The following is a 13,376-nucleotide window of genomic DNA, read 5'->3' as shown; positions in this document are numbered from 1 at the left end:
GCTGATGTAATTATCACTTTCAGGATGAATAATTCTGAAAAAAGCTTAAAGTGTAAGAGTGATATTGACAACCAACCATTTTAAGACATTATGTCATGACCCAAAATGCTGAGCGTCTCAAAAAGCTGTTAATCAGGTAAAGTACCTTAAGGGAGGGGAGAGATTTTAATAATTATTATCATTCGCTGTGCCTCTAGCTTTTCTTATTTACTACACAAAGGAAGATTTATATAGCTGATATTTGACATTTCATATACTACATTGTCTATGACTGTAAGACTTTTAAAACAAGTCAGGCAACTCAAAAGAACTCTAATCTTCTCAAAGGATCAAAGGAAAGATGAAAACACTGGCCCAACACTTGTTCTTTTGGGCTCTATTGGCATTTGAGCATCTTTCCCATCACCAGAGGACATGGTATAATCAATTGGCTCATGCCAGTGAACAAAATGGATTATGTCAAGGGATGGACCACAAGAACTTGGCCTATGCAACCAACATTTTTTATGTCAGTGTCCCATGGCTTCTGACACAGGGATCCTGGGAAAGGGAACAGAAAATATTATTATGAAGGACACAACTGTTGCTGACCAGGTAAAAAAGGAAGTCATAATTCCCTTATCCCCTTGCATTCCAAAGACAGGCATTGAACTCTGAGAGCTTTAACCACCGGTAACTGGCCCCTAGTTTCTGGGGTTCAGTTTCTTTTATCTATCAGAATCACTCCATCTTCTGAACCCTGAACTCACTCTGCCTTCCAGGCAATATTTTATTATAATCTGATCATAGCCCTTAGACATGCCACATTATCTTGAGAAGAATATATGGCTAACTAGTCCTGAAGGTTCTCATGAAACCCCTTGTCAAATATTGTCCTCAACACTAGAAAGCACTTGGTAAATGCTTATTGACAGTCCAGTCCAAAGCAGCATTTAGGGGACAGAATAGCCCTCTGACATAGGGCTAAAGTTGAAACTATAGCATCCTATTTTCTGCAAGGGTGCCTGACAATTGTTAGGAATTTAGCTTTTAAAATATTGGTAGTGGGGCAACTAGGGGACTGAGTAGATTGAGAGTCAGGCCCAGAAACAGGAGGTCCTATGTTAAAATCTAACCTCAGACACTTCCTAGCTGTGTGACCCTGGACAAGTCACTTAACCCACATTCCCTAGCTTTTACCACTCTTCTGCCTTGGACCCAATACATAATATTGATTCTAAGGCAGAAGTTGAGTTTAAAAAATACTGGAAATATCTTAGAAACTGTCTTCCCTCTGCCACAGGACTTGTCTAATTCAAGGGGTTCTTCCATATCCAGACATTCTTCCAAGAACAGATGCTACCTCAAACAAAAATTGGGGTGTGGGTCTTAAAAATCAACCATTTCTCACTTAGAAAGTCCACCCCTGGGATGGAGGGTGACAGACTTGGGTAAAGGCAATACCACTAAAGCCAAAGGTTTGTAGAATTGCCATGATCACCAGGATGGGGTGCTCCTGCTGCCTCTAGAATATGTACAGACTCCTGCCTTAGAATCCTTAGCATCCTTTGAGGCTCAATTCAAGCACCACTCTCAACATGAAATGCTGGGAGCCATCAGGCCACGACGCCTTGACAGAGTCATGCATGGTAGCTAAGGAGGCCACAGAGTGACCCTTGGCAAGATGTGATTGCCCGCTCAGTCCCCCTTACATGACCTCTCTCATCAATACCCCTTACCTATGAATTGACATGACTATCATTCCCCCTAGTCTCAGAAGGAATAATGCAAGAGCAAAATACCTATACCCTAATTCTCTAAAACATCACCAAAAGATCAGACCCTCAAACCCAGTCCCAAAAGACTACAATGGGTTAACTTTTACTTAGGCACATAATCCTCACTAAAACTGCATCTACAAGCCAAGCTCAGAACTTTCCCACTCACAGAAACTTATTCCCATGAAGATAGCACACAAATCAATCATAGAGGCTCATACAATAAATAATGTACATCAAAGTTCAATATGCCTCAGTGACTCGATTACACAAATCAGTAACTCAGGAACTCCCTAGTAAGAACCCTGAGAAATGATCAGTCTAAATTTGAATTGTATTCCCAGTACCCCTCAACCTCGATGATATGATTGTTGAATTGTCTTTTAAGAACTGTTGATTAATTATTCCATTTTATTAAAAGCAATAAGTAATTTTCCTTGATTGTTTGTAAGCTCAAAACTTCTCACAGGGTAATGAGAAAATTAAGCCACCTGTGACAAAATCATTTATCTTGTGTGCAACCTTTTATTCTGTCTGTAATCACAATATAAGAATATAGAATGTTAACCAAGTGATTTGTTAAAAGTTAATGTATCACTTTTCCAATTATCTCTCTTTGAACATGTGTGTTAGGTAATGTATCTGTGTGCCAAGAAAATGGGTATTAAAATAAACATCAAGCCTGGGAATGGCGGAGCAGCTATCAGATGCAAAGCAATCCTATGGCTGTAATGATTAAGCTATCTTCTGTTTGTTATTTTGACTGATCATTCGCCATCTGTTGGGAACCCCTGGAGTTGCAAGTGAGGCTGGACCTTGCCCATGGCAATGAAACATTTCCTTTTTTTAAAAATAAGCATTTATTGAGCATCTACTATATGCCAGGCACTAAATACTTCATATTTATCTTGTTTTAGCCTCAGAAGAACCCTGTGAGAGAGCTGCTATTATTATCTCCATTTTGCAGATGATGAAGCTGAGTCAGGCAGAGGTTAGATGACTTACCCAGGGTCATACAGCTAGTAAATGTCTGAGGTCGCATTTGAATTCATGTCTCCCTGACTTCAAGACTAGAGCTCTATCCATTGTACCACCTGGCTATCTCTTTCTTGATTTCCCCACCCCCAACCAAAATTACCTTTTATTTATTTATTTATTTTATATATTCTTTTTATATACATGTTATCTTCACTCCTTCCAATAAAATAAAAGATCTTTGAGGCCAGAGATTATTTCATTTTTTTTCTTTGAACCTCTAGAGCCTGGCACATAAAAGTCACTAAAATTCTTGTTTATCAATTGCTTAATAAATGGTTGCTGGGGCAACTAAGTGACTAGTGGGTGGTCAGGCCTAGATACCAAAGATCCTGTATTCAAATCTTGTTTCAGACACTTCCTAACTGTATGACCCTGGGCAAGTCACTTAACCCCAATTACCAAGACCTTCTGTCTTGGAAGTGATACTCAGTATGGAATCTAAGACAGATGGGGAGGAGGAGAAGGAAGAGGAGGAAGAGGAAAAAGAGGAGGAGGAGGAAGAGAGAGAGAGAGAGAGAGAGAGAGAAAGAAAGAAAGAAAGAAAGAAAGAAAGAAAGAAAGAAAGAAAGAAAGAAAGAAAGAAAGAAAGAAAGAAAGAAAGAAAGAAAGAAAGAAAGAAAGAAAGAAAGAAAGAAAGAAAGAAAGAAAGAAAGAAAGAAAGAAAGAAAGAAAGAAAGAAAGAAAGAAAGAAAGAAAGAAAGAAAGAAAGAAAGAAAGAAAGAAAGAAAGAAAGAAAGAGGGGGAGGGAGGGAGGGAGGGAGGAAGGAAGGAAAGAAGGAAGGAAGGAAGGAAGGAAGGAAGGAAGGAAGGAAGGAAGGAAGGAAGGAAGGAAGGAAGGAAGGAAGGAAGGAAGGAAGGAAGGAAGGAAGGAAGGAAGGAAGGAAGGAAGGAAGGAAGAGTGGGAGAGAGGAATATGTTCTTATCGGGTCTTGTGATTCCCATTTGCCTATAATTCTAATAGAAACCCACCCAAGAGAGTAAGAGAGAGCTCAGAGAGCATTGTCAGTGTTACTGACCTTCTAAGCCAAAGCTATAAGAGTTTGCTTTATGCTCTATGCTCAAGAGCAAGCACACACACTCTTTCTCCAGGAACACACCAGGGAAGATTAAAGCAAACCAGCCTCCTGGAACTGTGTTGCTCTGACATGAAGATGACTGACTGAATTCTCTTGCTCATTTTCCTGCAGACCATCAACTCTGTAACCTCAGCTGATTCTAGGTCTCCATGGTCTTATCTACAACCTATAATCAATCTCCAAACAGGAGGCAAGCTGATGTTCTTCTTAGAGTTATTGGGTGTGGCTGCTGCCCTGTCGCTCCACAGTGTTGTTTCTTACCTCCTGATCACATACCAGCTTCTCCTACTCTTGAGAGTTATAAAACCATCTCCTTTCTTCCTCCGGGCACCAATTTATGAAGAAGGAATAAAGTCCCACCTCTTAGCATTTCAGTCTCTCTACAATCTAGTCATAAATTACCTTTCCAGCCTTGCCTCCCACAATCCCTTGGCAAGAATCCAGACTAGTATATTCACTGTCACTTAAACACCTTCTGTGGTTTCCGAGACCTTCTTGTTTCTTCATGTCAGATTTGGATGTCAAGGTAAAGAGACAAGTTATCCAGTTATGTGCAACATCAATTTCAAAATATCACTTTCCTTTGCTTTCCTTTCTCCCCAAACTTTTTGCTACCTCAGATCCATTTAGAGAGCACCAAGTGCCCTGAACTGCCCTGAAGTGCCAGCCTATAAACTCGGGTGTGATTCATTTCTCTGCTCTTTTAACATTGTTGGAATGCCTTAGGCAGGTCTCTGAGGAAAATTAATGCTGGATTACATCATCTATTACCAATATTTCTATGTGGATCCATCCACTTCTCCAAACCCCAACCTCTGACAGTCAGGCAGTTTCTCAAAAGTGTAACTGAGTAAGATAATAACTCCCACCTGTGGACAGACATTTACTCTTTCTTTGTCCAAAAACAAAATGTCATTTTTTTAAGTGTCAAAGAGGGCTGGGTCAGCAAAGCCATAGTGAAGCTGTTGATGAAGTAATGGGAGAGGAGTTGAGGTCCAAGTCTGCCTCCTCAGTGAAATATCCACCAATCAGGACTGCCAGGGGAGGTCCAAATGATTTACTGTTCGGTGAATCATATACATACTACACCTTGGTATAAAAGACCGTCAGCTTCCTGTTTGAGTTTGAAGTCTTTCAGCCCAGAGGCATGTGTAATTAATCTATTTTTTGTTAAGAGACCACATCCTTACATTTACAACAAGGAATTAAGAAGTTACATCAAATTCTATATGAGCAAGAAGCCGTAGAGATTGCTTCTACATGAAAAGAAACTTGGGCTTCTATCAACCCAAAAATTGGTTTGGTAGAATGAATTTTTCAAACATTGGCAATGTCATATTCTTGGTTATTATATTGATTGGTTTATTTCTACAGAAGTAGAGATTTAAATAAGGCTTATATAAGAAATATGCAGCCAGAAGTTGCCATGTCACTTCATTCTCATCATTCTTGTATCCAAATGTAATGTTTATGGGAATATTTGTATTTGTTAAAATTCGCACTAATTGTTGTATTAATGTTTTTGTAAAGCTTTTCATGATGACAAATTTTGTACACTTAGTCAACATAGATTAGGGAAATAGAAATCATTTTAGAATGTAAATTTTGGCATTACACATGGGCTCAGCTACAACTATGCCACATGAAATGTGAGCCATGAGTGTAAAATTTTGTATTAATTTTATGGTCATTTTCCCTGATTATTTTTTCAGATTATTTTTCCCGTATATTTTCTTTTAAGTACTAGAAGTACATTGTAAGTACTATTAATGCTCTGATCCTGAACTATGAATCTGAACTTTTATTTTTGTACATACCCCAAAAGCTTGAGACTATAGGAACATGACAGCATTTGTTAAACTTCATGGGACTATTCTGAGTTATTGTGTCTGATTGCATAAGAAGGGTTTGCAATGGATACCTCACACTTGGCCAGACAGCCTAAGCCACAGACAGATGTGTATTCCATGTGAGATGCATATATGTTGTTCATAAGGTTGGAGGTAAAAGGACGCAGGGTTTTGATACCCTCATTCACAGGTCGGCCTGGTACCAAAGTTCCAACCATATATCTATATGGCAGGCATCTTGGCTTCTTTCTCCCTAAGACTATGCATAATCAGAACAAGGGAAAGAAAAGAATTCCCTCTCATCTCGAGATATAGTCCTTTTCTTTAACTATTAAAGGCCTGCCAACTTCTTATAGTCTTGGCTGTACATGGGTAAGATGATGTATTAATGCACCTGTCCTATGGACTATGGCACTGATATCACATTAATTCAGGATCACTAAAGAGTGAAGATCATTTTATTGTTATTTTTTAGCATTATTGGTATTTGATAGAACTTTTTACCTGTGATTTTGCTAAGTAGATATGAAGATCATTCGCATTCTTACAGGATTATTATTACTAAGATAATTTTTACTTTTATCATTAATCCTAGATAATTTTTACATTTAATCTTTACTATTTGATTTGGAATTAGTTTTGAGTTATTAATTTTGCTGCACTCACTACCATTTTTATTTTTGATTGAGTTTATGATTTTTTATTTTTTAACATAGTACACTCTTACTTTAATTTTTAAACAAAAAGGGGGATATGTAGCATACCAGGCATGTTGGCATCTGGAAAGTATGATTGATGTATTGATATTGTATCCTGTATATTCATTTACCAGACACATGGTCAGATCACTTAATGTTCATTGTATGGAAAGGGACAGTCCAAAGGACTAGCATAGGATGGGCAAATTCATGGGCTGAGTCTTGATGGCCATGCTGCCCTGGCTCAGAGTACATTCATTTGCAAAGCGTGGGTTGGATTAATCTCCTCCTCTTTGATCTTGTCATTGTCAATTCAACCAATATTAAGACCTATGCCATGTTACTATTGGTTGATCTCCTCCCAATCCACATTCCTAAAACCTCTAATAAATACTGGGAATCAAGCCAAATTCTCTCTCTTCCCTCCTCTTCTCTTACTCTCTTACTTCCCTGGATCTTCGTAGTCTCTTTGTCCTAACCTTTTCCTGCTGATCTTTGTCTTTCCTCATGATGCTCTGGCCCCATGCCTCCTATTAATGCTCAGACTCTCTTGTCTATAGGAGGCATCAAGGAGTTCTTACTCCCCACGTATTTTCTTATTTCTCATGTTTCCCTTTAATTAATAATCCAAGGGAAAACATTAAGGAGATAGTGCCTCTCCCCATTCTTTAAAAAAAAAAAAGAGAGAGACCACATCCTCCTATTAAAAAATAATATTATTCTTGGAGAAATGGCCTCATTTTATTTATTGGCTAGAATTCCAAGCACCAACACCTCTTCCTCCATATTCCTGGGATGAGGCTATTGGATTCGTAGGCATTTCCTCTATTCACACAGATCAAAAGGTCATACATTTAAAACTGGAAAGAACCTTAGGGAATGTGGGTTTTAAAAATCATATACAATAACTAAAGTATTATATATTTAAAAGTTTTATTAATAACAAGTGTAAAAGCTACCTAAACTACCCAGTCCGCTCCCAAAAGGAGAGATCGAGAGTGTGGCTTACTCGGAACGATATATAAAGGTGACCATGCAAACGTGATGGAGAGAGGAGAGGAATTCTCAGAAATACTGAAGGACTTCTGGAGGATGAAGTCCAAGGGTTCAAGATTCTAATTAATACAAGGCCAACTAGTCCAGGTGTGCTAGGCTTGGAGTCAGAAAGACCTGGGAATAGATCTCACCCCCAACAACACTTGCTAAGATGTGTGGCCTTGGGTCAATCATTTAATGTCAAGGTATCTCAAACTCCTAAGTACTTATCTTTTAAAACATGAATGGATTTTAGTCTAATATGGTAGCGGGAGTTCCCACAGTAGGAGTTATGATGAAATCTCAGGAGCTCTCTGGGTAGAATACTGGAGGCATTATAATTCAATGGAAAACTCATTAACTCTCAAGTCAGAAAACCTGAGTTTGAATTATACTTCAGATGTTTACTATTTGTTTGACTTTAGACAAATCTTTTTACCTCCCTCTGCCTCCCTTTCTTCAAAGATAAAATGATGGGAGTAGACTAGATAATGTTTAAAGTCTACTGTAGCTATGGAGCTTTAATCCTTTCACACACCCTGCAGAAAACACAAACAAAGGGAAAAGGATTCTGGGAGATGAAGTCCAATTATGCAGTTTGTAAAATGCTTTGTAGATATTTTATCCTCACAATAATCTTGAGAGTTAAATGTTGTTATTATTTCTAGTTTATAGATGAGGAACTGAAGGCAGATAGAAGTTAAATGACTTCTTTAGGGGTTAAAGCAGTATTTGAAGTAGGGTTTATACTGGTTTCAGGTCTAACACTCTATCCACTATACCACAAAGCTACCTTCACCTGCCTGTTTTGTTTTCAGAGAAAGAAAAGTAACCGGTTTTTGTTTCCCTTTTACTGCATTAATTGCATGCAAAAACATGAGTAAAATGGTTTGCCACCTGGGTAGGACAGTGTCTTTTTAAAGGATTCTCTTCTTACGCCAAACTTGGGGCATTACTCCGTAGTCAGCTGACACCTAAATTGCCTTACAAATCCCAAATTTGCTTTCTTGCCCTTGAGTGTTCTTGGACTGTTCAATCATTAACAGTCTCTGTCAGCATGACCTACAATATGCAATCTGAATTCCATTCAAGTATGAAAAAAATCATTCAACCTGCAAGCTTTCTAATAGCAGTCAGTAGACCAGAAGAATTAACATCCAACTGAGGACATCCCAATCTCCCTTACCTCAAATTTTTGTGGAAGCAAACCTGGAAAAAGTCAAAATCAGCAATGAATAAAGGACGGCATAAGCAAGGTTTTCATTTCTATTTCTCCATTTTAACTCCTGTACTGGAAGGAAGGAAGGAAGGAAGGAAGGAAGGAAGGAAGGAAGGAAGGAAGGAAGGAAGGAAGGAAGGAAGGAAGGAAGGAGGAAAGCAGAGAAGAAAGGAAAAAGGAGGGAATAAAGGTGGAAAGGAGGGAAGGAAAGGAGGGAAGAAAAGGTGGAAAAAGGGAAGAAAAGGTGGAATGGAGGAAAGGAGGGCAAGTGAAAGAGTGGAAGAAAGGAAGGAAAAAGCATTTATTAAGGACTTACTATATGTAAATTGCTATGATTTGTAATGTACTTATAAATACAAAAATAAAGACAGTCCCTGCCCTTAAGGATCTTGTATTCTAAAGGTAAAAAGCATTTATATGTAAGGAGTATTAAAAAAAAAAACAACCATAGGTGTAACAATAATCATCAACATTATTTCAATCATTACTGATATCAGTAATAATAACAGTAGTAATAATAATAATACCTAGCATTTATATGGCACCTTAAGATTTTCAAAGCATTGTGCATGCTATTTATCATTTGACTCTACAGCAACCCTTTGAGGTAGGTTCTAATCCATCTTCTGTATTTTACAGATGAGAAGGCTGAGGAAGGTCAAGAGTCTTTCTAAGTATCAAACAGCTAATAAGTGTCTGATGTGGGATTTGAACTGAGGTTCATGGGAGACATTGATCTATAGCTTTGGAATCTTGCCCTGCCATTTCCAAAGGAGACTATAATTCCTGTCTTTGAGAATAAGAGTCACATAGACTGAATACTCTGTCCTCCCCTCTATGAGAAGGGTATTGGATGATAATTAATACCATATGCTTCCTAATTATTGATAGTCTAGGGCCATGATGGTGAAGATGTGCTATGCATGCTCTGGCTATACAGAGGTGGCTGCTCTGTTGCCCCTCTCCACCATTCCACCATGCCTGAGGACATTTTTTGCATGCCCTCAGTCCAGCAGACCAGTGCAAGCACTTCTTCCCTCTGCTTTCTGGGTAATGTAGGGGTGCTCACAGGTGACTTGAAGGTATAGTTTAGGCATGCAGTCTCTAAAAGGTTCACCAACACTAGTGTAAGGGCATGATTTTGATTCAGAACAAAAAACTGGTACCTCATTACTAATGACAAGCATATGCTTGTCAGTTTGACTCCTTACCAAATCCTGGTTACCCAAGGCCATCACAAATAGTGAATAGCAAGTAAACATGTTTGTCCAAGCAAATAGCAAACAGAAAGTGGAAAAGTTATGCAGATTAGAAAAATATCAGAAAATATACAATGAAAGAGTTCTCCTGATGGTAGTGAGACATCTTAACACAAATCAAAAGAAAGGCTTGATTTCACTCAAGGGCAAATTCCCCAAAGTCTCTAGGGAGGAAAGTTGGATGGCTATCAGTAGTATATTAGGGATCTAGCCTCCCTTACAGTTTTGCAGCTTCTAATGTCTCTCTCTCTTTCTCTCCTCCCTAGAGCTGGCCCCAAAGAGTGTCTGGGAATATATGTGACTCTCAAAGAGTTAGCCACTAACTCCATCCCTCTAGGAAGCACCAAGTATAACATCAGCATTATCTCTATAAAATTAGGGGTTTCCTTCCACATGCACAAAATGAAGGTTTAATTAAAAACTCAGAACACACAAAAATACGGAAGTAGTGACCAGGGAAGTAAAGTTAATTGCAGAAAGCATACCTAAGAAGCATCAATGTCAGATTGCTTACTATCTCATCAGGGTTGGGGCTAGGGGAAGGAATTTGAGACTCAAAATTATTTTTCAAATGTTAGAAATTGTTTTTACATGTAATTGGAGGAAAGGGCAAGAAAATTTAAAAAAAGAAAAGAAACTTACATCAACAGGTAATCTGAAAATAAAATTTAAAAATAAAGTATAATCTCTCCCTTGAAATATTCCTTTAGGGAGGAGAAACTGAAGTATGGTTTATATATATGATTTACAAACATGTTTTTTATTTAATCCTTTCTGATTAAATATCTACTAAGTAGTTTTGAAAGCAAGTACTATTTTTTGTACTTGAACTCTTTGCACTCTTTGCAGTTCTTTGCACACTCTTTTAAATAGATTTTTTATTCAGTCATATAGTAGTAGTAGGATGACAATTATCTTTGTGCGTTTTTGTGCACAAAGACACTTGTGCATAAAAATTTAAGTGGAAAAGTCGATGCACAGAGACAGTCCCACTCTCTCGGCGTTGGAAGCCTGGGTCCAATGGCACGAAAAGTCATTACATCTGGAGACTTCCTTAGCTGCTTTGGATGGCTGTGTTGTCTTTTGTGCTCCAACATGCCCTGAGCACTCCAAAGTGCTTTGCTGCGTCGCCCTCTCAGCCGTTGAACCTTCTTGTTGGTTTCTTCCGCCTGTTCAGCCGAAACAGTCTTCACATGCTGGGTGAGCAAAGCCCTGGTTCAGCAGGGGTCGATGACCTGATGGCTACCCTCACAAGGTTTAGAGGGCCTGTCAAAGCCGTTGCCATCATATACATATAGAACAAAAGAAATGACTTCTGCATAAAATTAAACATGTCTATAATATAGGGCTTGCCTTTATAGGTATTAATAAATAATAAATTTATATGTGACTTCTTTGAAAACAGGCACCTAAGGTAAATGGGGCATTTGGCAAGGAGGTTTAAGAGGAGATGGCCATAGAAAAAGGAATGAAATGATTCATTACTGGAATATTCCTGAAATGGTATTCTGGAAGAGATGGTTATAGACCAGGAAAGTAAGACCTAAGAGTGAGAGAAACTCCAAGGAACTTGCGCCTGACAAAAAAGACATGGAGGAGGGCGGTCATCTAGTCTAGCCTTCTCATGTGTGAACATGGGGAAATTTGGGCCTAGAGATGTTAAGGGACATGCTCAAGGTCACTCAAGTAACAATATCGGAGGTGGCATGTGAGCCCAGATCCTTTGACTCCAGAGCCAAGACTCTTTCCAATAAACCATGTTTCTTTTTTTTTTCCTTTTAAACCCTACTTTCTCTTAAAATCAAAGTAAGTATCATTTCCAAAGCAGAAGAGCAATAAGGGCTAGACAATTGGGGTTAAGTGACTTGCCCAGGGTAATTCAGCTAGAAAATGTCTGAGGCCATGCTCAAACCCAGGACTTCCCATATCTAGGCTTGGTGCTCTATCTACTGAGCCACCTAGCTGCTCCTGTACCATGTTTTTTAATACCAAAGTCTGTGATTTCAAGGAAAAGAGATTTGGAGGGTAAAAGATGTGGGCAACAATGGCAATCAAGCTTGTACATTACTTTCTTCACCACAACCTGGCGAGGTACCGCAGTATAAAGATTATAATTATTGACATTATTGGCATATATGTCAAAAGTATAAAGATTATTATTACTATTTAAGAGACCAAGAACGAAAGCAAAGAGAAGCTAAGGAAGTTGCCCAGGATTGTCTATTTTTGTGGATGCCAAAGCTGAGATTTGAAATGCAGGTCTGCTGATTCCAAGAGCCATCACTCCTCACATTCATCATACCATACTGTCTCCCATCACATACAGTACTGGGTCTGGAGATTTCCCATTTGTTACTTTATTCAGCATGACTTTATTAATTGCCTTTAATGCTAAGGCACTGGGCTAGGTGCCAGAGATACAAAGACAAAAATAAAAGACCTCACATTCTACTGTATGGCAAAACATCTTAACATTAAAGGTTACCCAGGACGTTTCACAGATTCTAGAAGGAGAGGCTATTCATAACTTTTTTCATGAATATTCAGAATACAGTTCCATAGCTCTGGAGTCTTATAAACCGGGGTTTGAAAGTTCAAATCTCACTGGGACCTCCAACTTATACCTTTGGGGGCAGCAGCTAAGTGGCATAATGTTTAGAGAGCTGGGACCTGAGTTCAAATCTGACCTGGGGATAAGCTTCCCAGTAAGATCAGGAGCGAAGCAAGGATGCCCATTATCACCTCTATTATTTAATATTGTTCTAGAAGTGCTAGCTTTAGTAAAAGAAAAGAAAAAGAAATTGAAGGAATTAAAGTAGGCAATAAGGAAACTAAACTCACTCCTCACAGATATGATGGTCTACTTAGAAAATCCTAGAGAATCAACTTAGAGGCTAGTGGAAATAATTAATAACTTTAGCAAAGTTGCAGAGCACAAATAAACTCACAGAAATCATCAGCATTTCTATGTATTTCTAATAAAAATCAGCAGCAAGAGTTAGAAAGGGAAACTCCATTTTAAATCACCCTAGACAATATAAAATACATGAGAATTTATCTGACAAGACAAACACAGAAACTATATGAACACAACTACAAAACACTCTCCACACAAATAAAACTAGATCTAAACAATTGGGAAGGGGGCAGCTGGGTAGCTCAGTGGATTGAGAGCCAGGCCTAGAAACCAGGGAGGTCCTGGGTTCAAATCTGGCCTCAGACCCTTCCTAGCTGTGTGACCCTGGGCAAGTCACTTGACCCCCATTGCCTAGCCCTTACCACTCTTCTGCCTTGGAGCCAATCCACAATATTGACTCCAAGATGGAAGGTAAGGGTTTAAAAAAAATGAAAATAAAAATAAATAAAATAAACAATTGGGAAAACATTGATTGCTCATGGGTAGGCTGACAATCCTATCTAAATGAATGGATTTACCTATAAAAC

Source organism: Monodelphis domestica, chromosome 8 (genome assembly GCF_027887165.1).
Source record: "Monodelphis domestica isolate mMonDom1 chromosome 8, mMonDom1.pri, whole genome shotgun sequence".
NCBI classification, from domain to species: Eukaryota; Metazoa; Chordata; class Mammalia; order Didelphimorphia; family Didelphidae; genus Monodelphis; species Monodelphis domestica.
The sequence above is the reverse complement of the archived record's forward strand: the minus strand, read 5'-3'. Positions refer to the sequence as shown.